We start from the raw sequence: 10000 nt of genomic DNA, 5'->3' as shown, positions 1-10000 counted from the left end.
AGGCGCGAGGGGGAGAGAGAGAAGGGGGTAGAGACAAGAGATGAGGAGAAATGCAGAGAGAAGAGAGGGGGAGTGAAAGAGAGAGAGAGAGAGTGAGAGAGAAGAGAGGTGGGACGAGAGAGAAGGGGGAAGAGAAGAAAGATGGAGAGAGATGAGAGAGAAGAATGAGGGAGAGGGAAGAAAAGGGGAGAGAGAAGAGAAGGAGAGGGGGAGAGAGAATAGAGAGAGGGAGACAGAAGAGAGGGGGAGAGAGAAAAGAGAGAGAGAGAGGGGGAAAGATGAGGGGGAGAGAAGAGAAAAGGAGAGAAGAGAGGGAGAGAGAGAAAGAAGAGAGATAGGGAGAGAAGAGAGGGGGAGAGAAGAGAAAAGGAGAGAAGAGAGGGAGAGAGAAGAGAGAGGAAGAGAGATGCAAAGACAGAATGTTACGATTTGTAAGTCGCTCTGGATAAGAGCGTCTGCTAAATGACTTAAATGTAATGTAATGTAATGTGTACCTGCAGTAGAGCATTACCCCCCTCTAGTGGCTGGCTGTCTCAAGTGGCCAGCCATCTCTAGTGGCTGTCTCGAGTGGCTGTCTCTAGTGGCTGTCTCGAGGGGCTGCCGGTCTCTAGTGGCTGTCTCTAGGGGCTGGCAGTCTCTAATGGCTGTCTTTAGTGGCTGTCTCTAGTGGCCGGCTGTCTCTAGTGGCCGGCTGTCTCTAGTGGCTGTCTCTAGTGGCTGGCCATCTCTAGTGGCTGTCTCTAGTGGCCAGCTGTCTCTGGTGGCTGGCTGTCTCTGGTGGCTGGCTGTCTCTGGTGGCCGGCTGTCTCAAGTGGTATGTTGTCTCTAGTGGCCGTCTCTAGTGGCATGATGTCTCCAGTGGCATGCTGTCTCTAGTGGCAATCTCAAGTGGCATGCTGTCTCTGGTGGCTGGCTGTTTCTAGTGGCCGTCTCTAGTGGCCGTCTCTAGTGGCTGTCTCTAGTGGCCAGCTGTCTCTGGTGGCTGGCTGTCTCTGGTGGCTGGCTGTCTCTAGTGGCCGGCTGTCTCAAGTGGTATGTTGTCTCTAGTGGCCGTCTCTAGTGGCATGATGTCTCCAGTGGCATGCTGTCTCTAGTGGCAATCTCAAGTGGCATGCTGTCTCTAGTGGCCATCTCTAGTGGCTGTCTCTAGTGGCATGCTGTTTCTAGTGGCCGTCTCTAGTGGCCGTCTCTAGTGGCTGTCTCTAGTGGTATGCTGTCTCTAGTGGCATGCTGTCGCTAGTGGCATGCTGTCTCTAGTGGCCGTCTCTCGTGGCTGTCTCTAGTGGCATGCTGTCTCTATTGGCATGCTGTCTATAGTGCACGGCTGTCTCTAGTGGCTGTCTCTCGTGGCATGCTGTCTCTAGTGGACATCTCTAGTGGCATGCTGTCTCTAGTGGCCATCTCTAGTGGTATGCTGTCTCTAGTGGCCGGCTGTCTCTAGTGGCCGGCTGTCTCTAGTGGCATGCTGTCTCTAGTGGCAGACGGTCTCTAGTGGCCGGCTGTCTCTAGTGGTTGTCTCTAGAGGCTGGCTGTCTCTAGTGGCCGTCTCTAGTGTCATGCTGTCTCTAGTGGCTGTCTCTAGTGGCATACTGTCTCTAGTGGCATGCTGTCTCTAGTGGCTGTCTCTAGTGGCTGTCTCTAGTGGCATGCTGTCTCTAGTGGCCATCTCTAGTGGTATGCTGTCTCTAATAGCCGTCTCTAGTGGCATGCTGTCTCTAGTGGCTGTCTCTAGAGGCCGGCTGTCTCTAGTGGCATACTGTCTCTAGTGGCATGCTGTCTCTAGTGGCATGCTGTCTCTGGTGGCTGGCTGTCTCTAGTGGCATGCTGTCTCTAGTGGCCGGCTGTGTCAAGTGGTATGTTGTCTCTAGTGGCCGTCTCTAGTGGCATGATGTCTCCAGTGGCATGCTGTCTCTAGTGGCAATCTCAAGTGGCATGCTGTCTCTAGTGGCCGTCTCTAGTGGCCGTCTCTAGTGGCTGTCTCTAGTGGTATGCTGTCTCTGGTGGCTGGCTGTTTCTAGTGGCCGTCTCTAGTGGCCGTCTCTAGCGGCTGTCTCTAGTGGCCAGCTGTCTCTGGTGGCTGGCTGTCTCTGGTGGCTGGCTGTCTCTAGTGGCCGGCTGTCTCAAGTGGTATGTTGTCTCTAGTGGCCGTCTCTAGTGGCATGATGTCTCCAGTGGCATGCTGTCTCTAGTGGCAATCTCAAGTGGCATGCTGTCTCTAGTGGCTGTCTCTCGTGGCATGCTGTCTCTAGTGGCTGTCTCTAGTGGCATGCTGTTTCTAGTGGCTGTCTCTAGTGGCTGTCTCTAGTGGCATGCTGTTTCTAGTGGCCGTCTCTAGTGGCCGTCTCTAGTGGCTGTCTCTAGTGGTATGCTGTCTCTAGTGGCATGCTGTCGCTAGTGGCATGCTGTCTCTAGTGGCCGTCTCTCGTGGCTGTCTCTAGTGGCATGCTGTCTCTATTGGCATGCTGTCTATAGTGCACGGCTGTCTCTAGTGGCTGTCTCTCGTGGCATGCTGTCTCTAGTGGACATCTCTAGTGGCATGCTGTCTCTAGTGGCCATCTCTAGTGGTATGCTGTCTCTAGTGGCCGGCTGTCTCTAGTGGCCGGCTGTCTCTAGTGGCATGCTGTCTCTAGTGGCAGACGGTCTCTAGTGGCCGGCTGTCTCTAGTGGTTGTCTCTAGAGGCTGGCTGTCTCTAGTGGCCGTCTCTAGTGTCATGCTGTCTCTAGTGGCTGTCTCTAGTGGCATACTGTCTCTAGTGGCATGCTGTCTCTAGTGGCTGTCTCTAGTGGCTGTCTCTAGTGGCATGCTGTCTCTAGTGGCCATCTCTAGTGGTATGCTGTCTCTAATTGCCGTCTCTAGTGGCATGCTGTCTCTAGTGGCTGTCTCTAGAGGCCGGCTGTCTCTAGTGGCAGACAGTCTCTAGTGGCATACTGTCTCTAGTGGCATGCTGTCTCTAGTGGCTGTCTCTAGTGGCATGCTGTCTCTAGTGGCATGCTGTCTCTAGTGGCATGCTGTCTCTAGTGGCATGCTGTCTCTAGTGGCTGTCTCTAGTGGCATGCTGTCTCTAGTGGCTGTCTCAAGTGGCAAACGGTCTCTAGTGGCATGCTGTCTCTCGTGGCCGTCTCTAGTGGCTGGCTATCTCTAGTGGCAGGCTGTCTCTAGTGGCATGCTGTTTCTAGTGGCTGTCTCTAGTGGCATGCTGTCTCTAGTGGCTGTCTCTAGTGGCATGCTGTCTCTAGTGGCATGCTGCCTCTAGTGGCATGCTGTCTCTAGTGGCATGCTGTCTCTAGTGGCAGGCTGTCTCTAGTGGCATGCTGTCTCTAGTGGCTGTCTCTAGTGGCATGCTGTCTCTAGTGGCCGTCTCTAGTGGCCGTCTCTAGTGGCATGCCGTCTCTAGTGGCATGCCGTCTCTAGTGGCATGCTGTCCCTAGTGGCTGTCTCTAGTGGCATGCCATCTCTAGTGGCATGCTGCATCTAGTGGCTGACTCTAGTGGCATGCTGTCTCTAGTGGCTGTCTCTAGTGGCATGCTGTCTCTAGTGGCAAACGGTCTCTAGTGGAATGCTGTCTCTAGTGGCCGGCTGTCTCTAGTGGTAGGCTGTCTCTAGTGGCATGCTGTCTCTAGTGGCAGGCTGTCTCTAGTGGCATGCTGTCTCTAGTGGCTGTCTCTAGTGGCATGCTGTCTCTAGTGGCATGCTGTCTCTAGTGGCATGCTGTCTCTAGTGGCTGTCTCTAGTGGCAGGCTGTCTCTAGTGGCATGCTGTCTCTAGTGGCTGTCTCTAGTGGCATGCTGTCTCTAGTGGCTGTCTCTAGTGGCAGGCTGTCTCTAGTGGCATGCTGTCTCTAGTGGCTGTTTCTAGTGGCATGCTGTCTCTAGTGGCCATCTCTTGTGGCCGGCTGTCTCTAGTGGCTGTCTCTAGTGGCATGCTGTCTCTAGTGGCATGCTGTCTCTAGTGGCCATCTCTTGTGGCCAGGTTTTCTCTAGTGGCTGTCTCTAGTGGCCATCTCTAGTGGCCGGCTGTCTCTAGTGGGAGACGGTCTCTAGTGGCAGACGGTCTCTAGTGGCATGCTGTCTCTAGTGGCATGCTTTCTCTAGTTGCATGCTGTCTCTAGTGGTCAGCTGTCTCTAGTGGCCGGCTGTCTCTAGTGGTCAGCTGTCTCTAGTAGCAGGCTGTCTCTAGTGGCATGTTGTCTCTAGTGGCTGGCTGTCTCTAGTGGCAAACGGTCTCTAGTGGCATGCTGTCTCTAGTGGCATGCTGTCTCTAGTGGCAGGCTGTCTCTAGTAGCAGGCTGTCTCTAGTGGCATGTTGTCTCTAGTGGCCGGCTGTCTCTAGTGGCAAACGGTCTCTAGTGGCATGCTGTCTCTAGTGGCATGCTGTCTCTAGTGGCAGGCTGTCTCTTGTGGCTGTCTCTAGTGGCATGCTGTCTCTAGTGACTGTCTCTAGTGGCTGGCTGTCTCTAGAGGCTGGCTGTCTCTAGTGGCCGTCTCTAGTGGCTGTCTCTAGTGGCATGCTGTCTCTAGTGACCGGCTGTCTCTAGTGGCCATCTCTAGTGGCTGTCTCTAGTGGCATGCTGTCTCTAGTGGCCGGCTGTCTCTAGTCGCTGTCTCTAGTGGCCGTCTCCAGTGGTATGCTGTCTCTCGTGGTATGTTGTCTCTAGTGGCAGGCTGTCTCTAGTGGCTGGCAGTCTCTAGTGGCAGTCTCTAGTGGCCGTCTCTAGTGGCCGTCTCTAGTGGTATGTTGTCTCTAGTGACAGGCTGTCTCTAGTGGCTGTCTCTAGTGGCATGCTGTCTCTAGTGGCATGCTGTCTATCGTGGCCGGCTGTCTCTAGAGGCTGGCTGTCTCTAGTGGCCGTCTCTAGTGTCATGCTGTCTCTAGTGGCTGTCTCTAGTGGCATGCTGTCTCTAGTGGCATGCTGTCTCTAGTGGCTGTCTCTAGTGGCTGTCTCTAGTGGCTGTCTCTAGTGGCATGCTGTCTCTAGTGGCCATCTCTAGTGGTATGCTGTCTCTAATTGCCGTCTCTAGTGGCATGCTGTCTCTAGTGGCTGTCTCTAGAGGCCGGCTGTCTCTAGTGGCAGACGGTCTCTAGTGGCACACTGTCTCTAGTGGCATGCTGTCTCTAGTGGCTGTCTCTAGTGGCTGTCTCTAGTGGCATGCTGTCTCTAGTGGCATGCTGTCTCTAGTGGCATGCTGTCTCTAGTGGCATGCTGTCTCTAGTGGCTGTCTCAAGTGGCAAACGGTCTCTAGTGGCATGCTGTCTCTCGTGGCCGTCTCTAGTGGCTGGCTATCTCTAGTGGCAGGCTGTCTCTAGTGGCATGCTGTTTCTAGTGGCTGTCTCTAGTGGCATGCTGTCTCTAGTGGCTGTCTCTAGTGGCATGCTGTCTCTAGTGGCATGCTGCCTCTAGTGGCATGCTGTCTCTAGTGGCATGCTGTCTCTAGTGGCAGGCTGTCTCTAGTGGCAGGCTGTCTCTAGTGGCATGCTGTCTCTAGTGGCCGTCTCTAGTGGCCGTATCTAGTGGCATGCCGTCTCTAGTGGCATGCTGTCCCTAGTGGCTGTCTCTAGTGGCATGCCATCTCTAGTGGCATGCTGCATCTAGTGGCTGACTCTAGTGGCATGCTGTCTCTAGTGGCTGTCTCTAGTGGCATGCTGTCTCTAGTGGCAAACGGTCTCTAGTGGAATGCTGTCTCTAGTGGCCGGCTGTCTCTAGTGGTAGGCTGTCTCTAGTGGCATGCTGTCTCTAGTGGCATGCTGTCTCTAGTGGCCATCTCTTGTGGCCAGGTTTTCTCTAGTGGCTGTCTCTAGTGGCCATCTCTAGTGGCCGGCTGTCTCTAGTGGGAGACGGTCTCTAGTGGCAGACGGTCTCTAGTGGCATGCTGTCTCTAGTGGCATGCTTTCTCTAGTTGCATGCTGTCTCTAGTGGTCAGCTGTCTCTAGTGGCCGGCTGTCTCTAGTGGTCAGCTGTCTCTAGTAGCAGGCTGTCTCTAGTGGCATGTTGTCTCTAGTGGCTGGCTGTCTCTAGTGGCAAACGGTCTCTAGTGGCATGCTGTCTCTAGTGGCATGCTGTCTCTAGTGGCAGGCTGTCTCTAGTAGCAGGCTGTCTCTAGTGGCATGTTGTCTCTAGTGGCCGGCTGTCTCTAGTGGCAAACGGTCTCTAGTGGCATGCTGTCTCTAGTGGCATGCTGTCTCTAGTGGCAGGCTGTCTCTTGTGGCTGTCTCTAGTGGCATGCTGTCTCTAGTGACTGTCTCTAGTGGCTGGCTGTCTCTAGAGGCTGGCTGTCTCTAGTGGCCGTCTCTAGTGGCTGTCTCTAGTGGCATGCTGTCTCTAGTGACCGGCTGTCTCTAGTGGCCATCTCTAGTGGCTGTCTCTAGTGGCATGCTGTCTCTAGTGGCCGGCTGTCTCTAGTCGCTGTCTCTAGTGGCCGTCTCCAGTGGTATGCTGTCTCTCGTGGTATGTTGTCTCTAGTGGCAGGCTGTCTCTAGTGGCTGGCAGTCTCTAGTGGCAGTCTCTAGTGGCCGTCTCTAGTGGCCGTCTCTAGTGGTATGTTGTCTCTAGTGACAGGCTGTCTCTAGTGGCTGTCTCTAGTGGCATGCTGTCTCTAGTGGCATGCTGTCTATCGTGGCCGGCTGTCTCTAGAGGCTGGCTGTCTCTAGTGGCCGTCTCTAGTGTCATGCTGTCTCTAGTGGCTGTCTCTAGTGGCATACTGTCTCTAGTGGCATGCTGTCTCTAGTGGCTGTCTCTAGTGGCTGTCTCTAGTGGCTGTCTCTAGTGGCATGCTGTCTCTAGTGGCCATCTCTAGTGGTATGCTGTCTCTAATTGCCGTCTCTAGTGGCATGCTGTCTCTAGTGGCTGTCTCTAGAGGCCGGCTGTCTCTAGTGGCAGACGGTCTCTAGTGGCACACTGTCTCTAGTGGCATGCTGTCTCTAGTGGCTGTCTCTAGTGGCTGTCTCTAGTGGCATGCTGTCTCTAGTGGCATGCTGTCTCTAGTGGCATGCTGTCTCTAGTGGCTGTCTCTAGTGGCATGCTGTCTCTAGTGGCTGTCTCAAGTGGCAAATGGTCTCTAGTGGCATGCTGTCTCTCGTGGCCGTCTCTAGTGGCTGGCTATCTCTAGTGGCAGGCTGTCTCTAGTGGCATGCTGTTTCTAGTGGCTGTCTCTAGTGGCATGCTGTCTCTAGTGGCTGTCTCTAGTGGCATGCTGTCTCTAGTGGCATGCTGCCTCTAGTGGCATGCTGTCTCTAGTGGCATGCTGTCTCTAGTGGCAGGCTGTCTCTAGTGGCAGGCTGTCTCTAGTGGCATGCTGTCTCTAGTGGCTGTCTCTAGTGGCATGCTGTCTCTAGTGGCCGTCTCTAGTGGCCGTATCTAGTGGCATGCCGTCTCTAGTGGCATGCTGTCCCTAGTGGCTGTCTCTAGTGGCATGCCATCTCTAGTGGCATGCTGCATCTAGTGGCTGACTCTAGTGGCATGCTGTCTCTAGTGGCTGTCTCTAGTGGCATGCTGTCTCTAGTGGCAAACGGTCTCTAGTGGAATGCTGTCTCTAGTGGCCGGCTGTCTCTAGTGGTTGGCTGTCTCTAGTGGCATGCTGTCTCTAGTGGCCAGCTGTCTCTAGTGGCATGCTGTCTCTAGTGGCTGTCTCTAGTGGCATGCTGTCTCTAGTGGCTGTCTCTAGTGGCAGGCTGTCTCTAGTGGCATGCTGTCTCTAGTGGCTGTCTCTAGTGGCATGCTGTCTCTAGTGGCTGTCTCTAGTGGCAGGCTGTCTCTAGTGGCATGCTGTCTCTAGTGGCTGTCTCTAGTGGCATGCTGTCTCTAGTGGCATGCTGTCTCTAGTGGCATGTTGTCTCTCGTGGCCTTCTCTAGTGGCATGCTGTCTCTAGTGGCCATCTCTTGTGGCCGGCTGTCTCTAGTGGCTGTCTCTAGTGGCATGCTGTCTCTAGTGGCATGCTGTCTCTAGTGGCCATCTCTTGTGGCCAGGTTTTCTCTAGTGGCTGTCTCTAGTGGCCATCTCTAGTGGCCGGCTGTCTCTAGTGGGAGACGGTCTCTAGTGGCAGACGGTCTCTAGTGGCATGCTGTCTCTAGTGGCATGCTTTCTCTAGTTGCATGCTGTCTCTAGTGGTCAGCTGTCTCTAGTGGCCGGCTGTCTCTAGTGGTCAGCTGTCTCTAGTAGCAGGCTGTCTCTAGTGGCATGTTGTCTCTAGTGGCCGGCTGTCTCTAGTGGCAAACGGTCTCTAGTGGCATGCTGTTTCGAGTGGCATGCTGTCTCTAGTGGCAGGCTGTCTCTTGTGGCTGTCTCTAGTGGCATGCTGTCTCTAGTGACTGTCTCTAGTGGCTGGCTGTCTCTAGAGGCTGGCTGTCTCTAGTGGCCGTCTCTAGTGGCCGTCTCTAGTGGCTGTCTCTAGTGGCATGCTGTCTCTAGTGGCCGGCTGTCTCTAGTCGCTGTCTCTAGTGGCCGTCTCCAGTGGTATGTTGTCTCTAGTGGCAGGCTGTCTCTAGTGGCTGGCAGTCTCTAGTGGCAGTCTCTAGTGGCCGTCTCTAGTGGCCATCTCTAGTGGTATGTTGTCTCTAGTGACAGGCTGTCTCTAGTGGCCGTCTCTAGTGGCCGGCTCATGTGGCTGGCTGTCTCTAGGTACATACCACAGTCAGTCATAGGTACTTTGATGTTGTGTTGTCATTGTGTTGTCGTTGTGTTGTCGTTGTGTTGTCGTTGTGTTGTTTTGTTGTCGTTGTGTTGTCGTTGTGTCGTTGTGTCGTCGTTGTGTTGTCGTTGTGTTGTCATTGTGTAGTCGTTGTGTCATTGTGTTGTCATTGTGTTGTCGTTGTGTTGTCGTTGTGTTGTCGTTGTGTCGTCGTTGTCTTGTCGTTGTGTTGTCATTGTGTTGTCGTTGTGTTGTCATTGTGTTGTCGTTTGTTGTCGTTGTGTTGTTTTGTTGTCGTTGTGTTGTCGTTGTGTCGTTGTGTCGTCGTTGTGTCGTCGTTGTGTTGTCGTTGTGTTGTCATTGTGTTGTCGTTGTGTTGTTGTGTTGTCGTTGTGTTGTCGTTGTGTCGTTGTGTTGTCGTTGTGTTGTTTTGTTGTCGTTGTGTTTTCGTTGTGTCGTTGTGTCGTCGTTGTGTTGTCGTTGTGTTGTCATTGTGTTGTCGTTGTGTTGTCGTTGTGTCGTTGTGTTGTTGTGTTGTCATTGTGTTGTCGTTGTGTTGTTGTGTTGTCGTTGTGTTGTCGTTGTGTCGTTGTGTTGTCGTTGTGCTGTCGTTGTGTTGTCGTTGTGTTGTCATTGTGTTGTCGTTGTGTTGTTGTTGTGTTGTCGTTGTGTCGTTGTGTTTTTGTTGTGTTGTCGTTGTGTCGTTGTGTTGTCGTTGTGTTGTCGTTGTGTTGTCGTTGTGTCATTGTGTTGTCGTTGTGTTGTCGTTGTGTTGTCATTGTGTTGTCGTTGTGTCGTTGTGTTGTCGTTGTGTCGTTGTTGTGTTGTCGTTGTGTTGTCGTTGTGTTGTCGTTGTGTTGTCGTTGTGGTGTCGTTGTGTTGTCGTTGTGTCGTTGTGTTGTCGTTGTGTCGTTGTTGTGTTGTTGTTGTGTTGTCATTGTGTTGTCGTTGTGTCGTCATTGTGTTGTCGTTGTGTCGTTGTTGTGTTGTCATTGTGTTGTCGTTGTGGTGTCGTTGTGTTGTCGTTGTGTTGTCGTTGTGTTGTCGTTGTGGTGTCGTTGTGTTGTCGTTGTGTCGTTGTGTTGTCATTGTGTTGTCGTTGTGTTGTCGTTGTGTTGTCGTTGTGTTGTCGTTGTGTTGTCGTTGTGGTGTCGTTGTGTTGTCGTTGTGTCGTTGTGTTGTCATTGTGTTGTCGTTGTGTTGTCGTTGTGTTGTCGTTGTGTTGTCGTTGTGTCGTTGTGTCGTTGTGTTGTCATTGTGTCGTCGTTGTGTTGTCATTGTGTCGACGTTGTGTTGTCGTTGTGTTGTCGTTGTGTTGTCGTTGTGGTGTCGTTGTGGTGTCGTTGTGTTGTCGTTGTGGTGTCGTTGTGTTGTCAT

General features: G+C 53.1%; 1 protein-coding gene across 1 annotated transcript in view; it reads right to left on the bottom strand.

Moving 5' to 3' along the window:
• The window catches only part of LOC135527627 (caM kinase-like vesicle-associated protein), a 156525-nt gene that overhangs the window by 13393 nt on the left and 133132 nt on the right, over nucleotides 1–10000 (bottom strand). The gene's annotated exons all lie outside the window — the stretch shown is intronic.

This window comes from Oncorhynchus masou, chromosome 33 (genome assembly GCF_036934945.1).
Source record: "Oncorhynchus masou masou isolate Uvic2021 chromosome 33, UVic_Omas_1.1, whole genome shotgun sequence".
Taxonomy (NCBI): Eukaryota; Metazoa; Chordata; class Actinopteri; order Salmoniformes; family Salmonidae; genus Oncorhynchus; species Oncorhynchus masou.
This window is presented reverse-complemented; position numbering and strand designations above follow the sequence as displayed.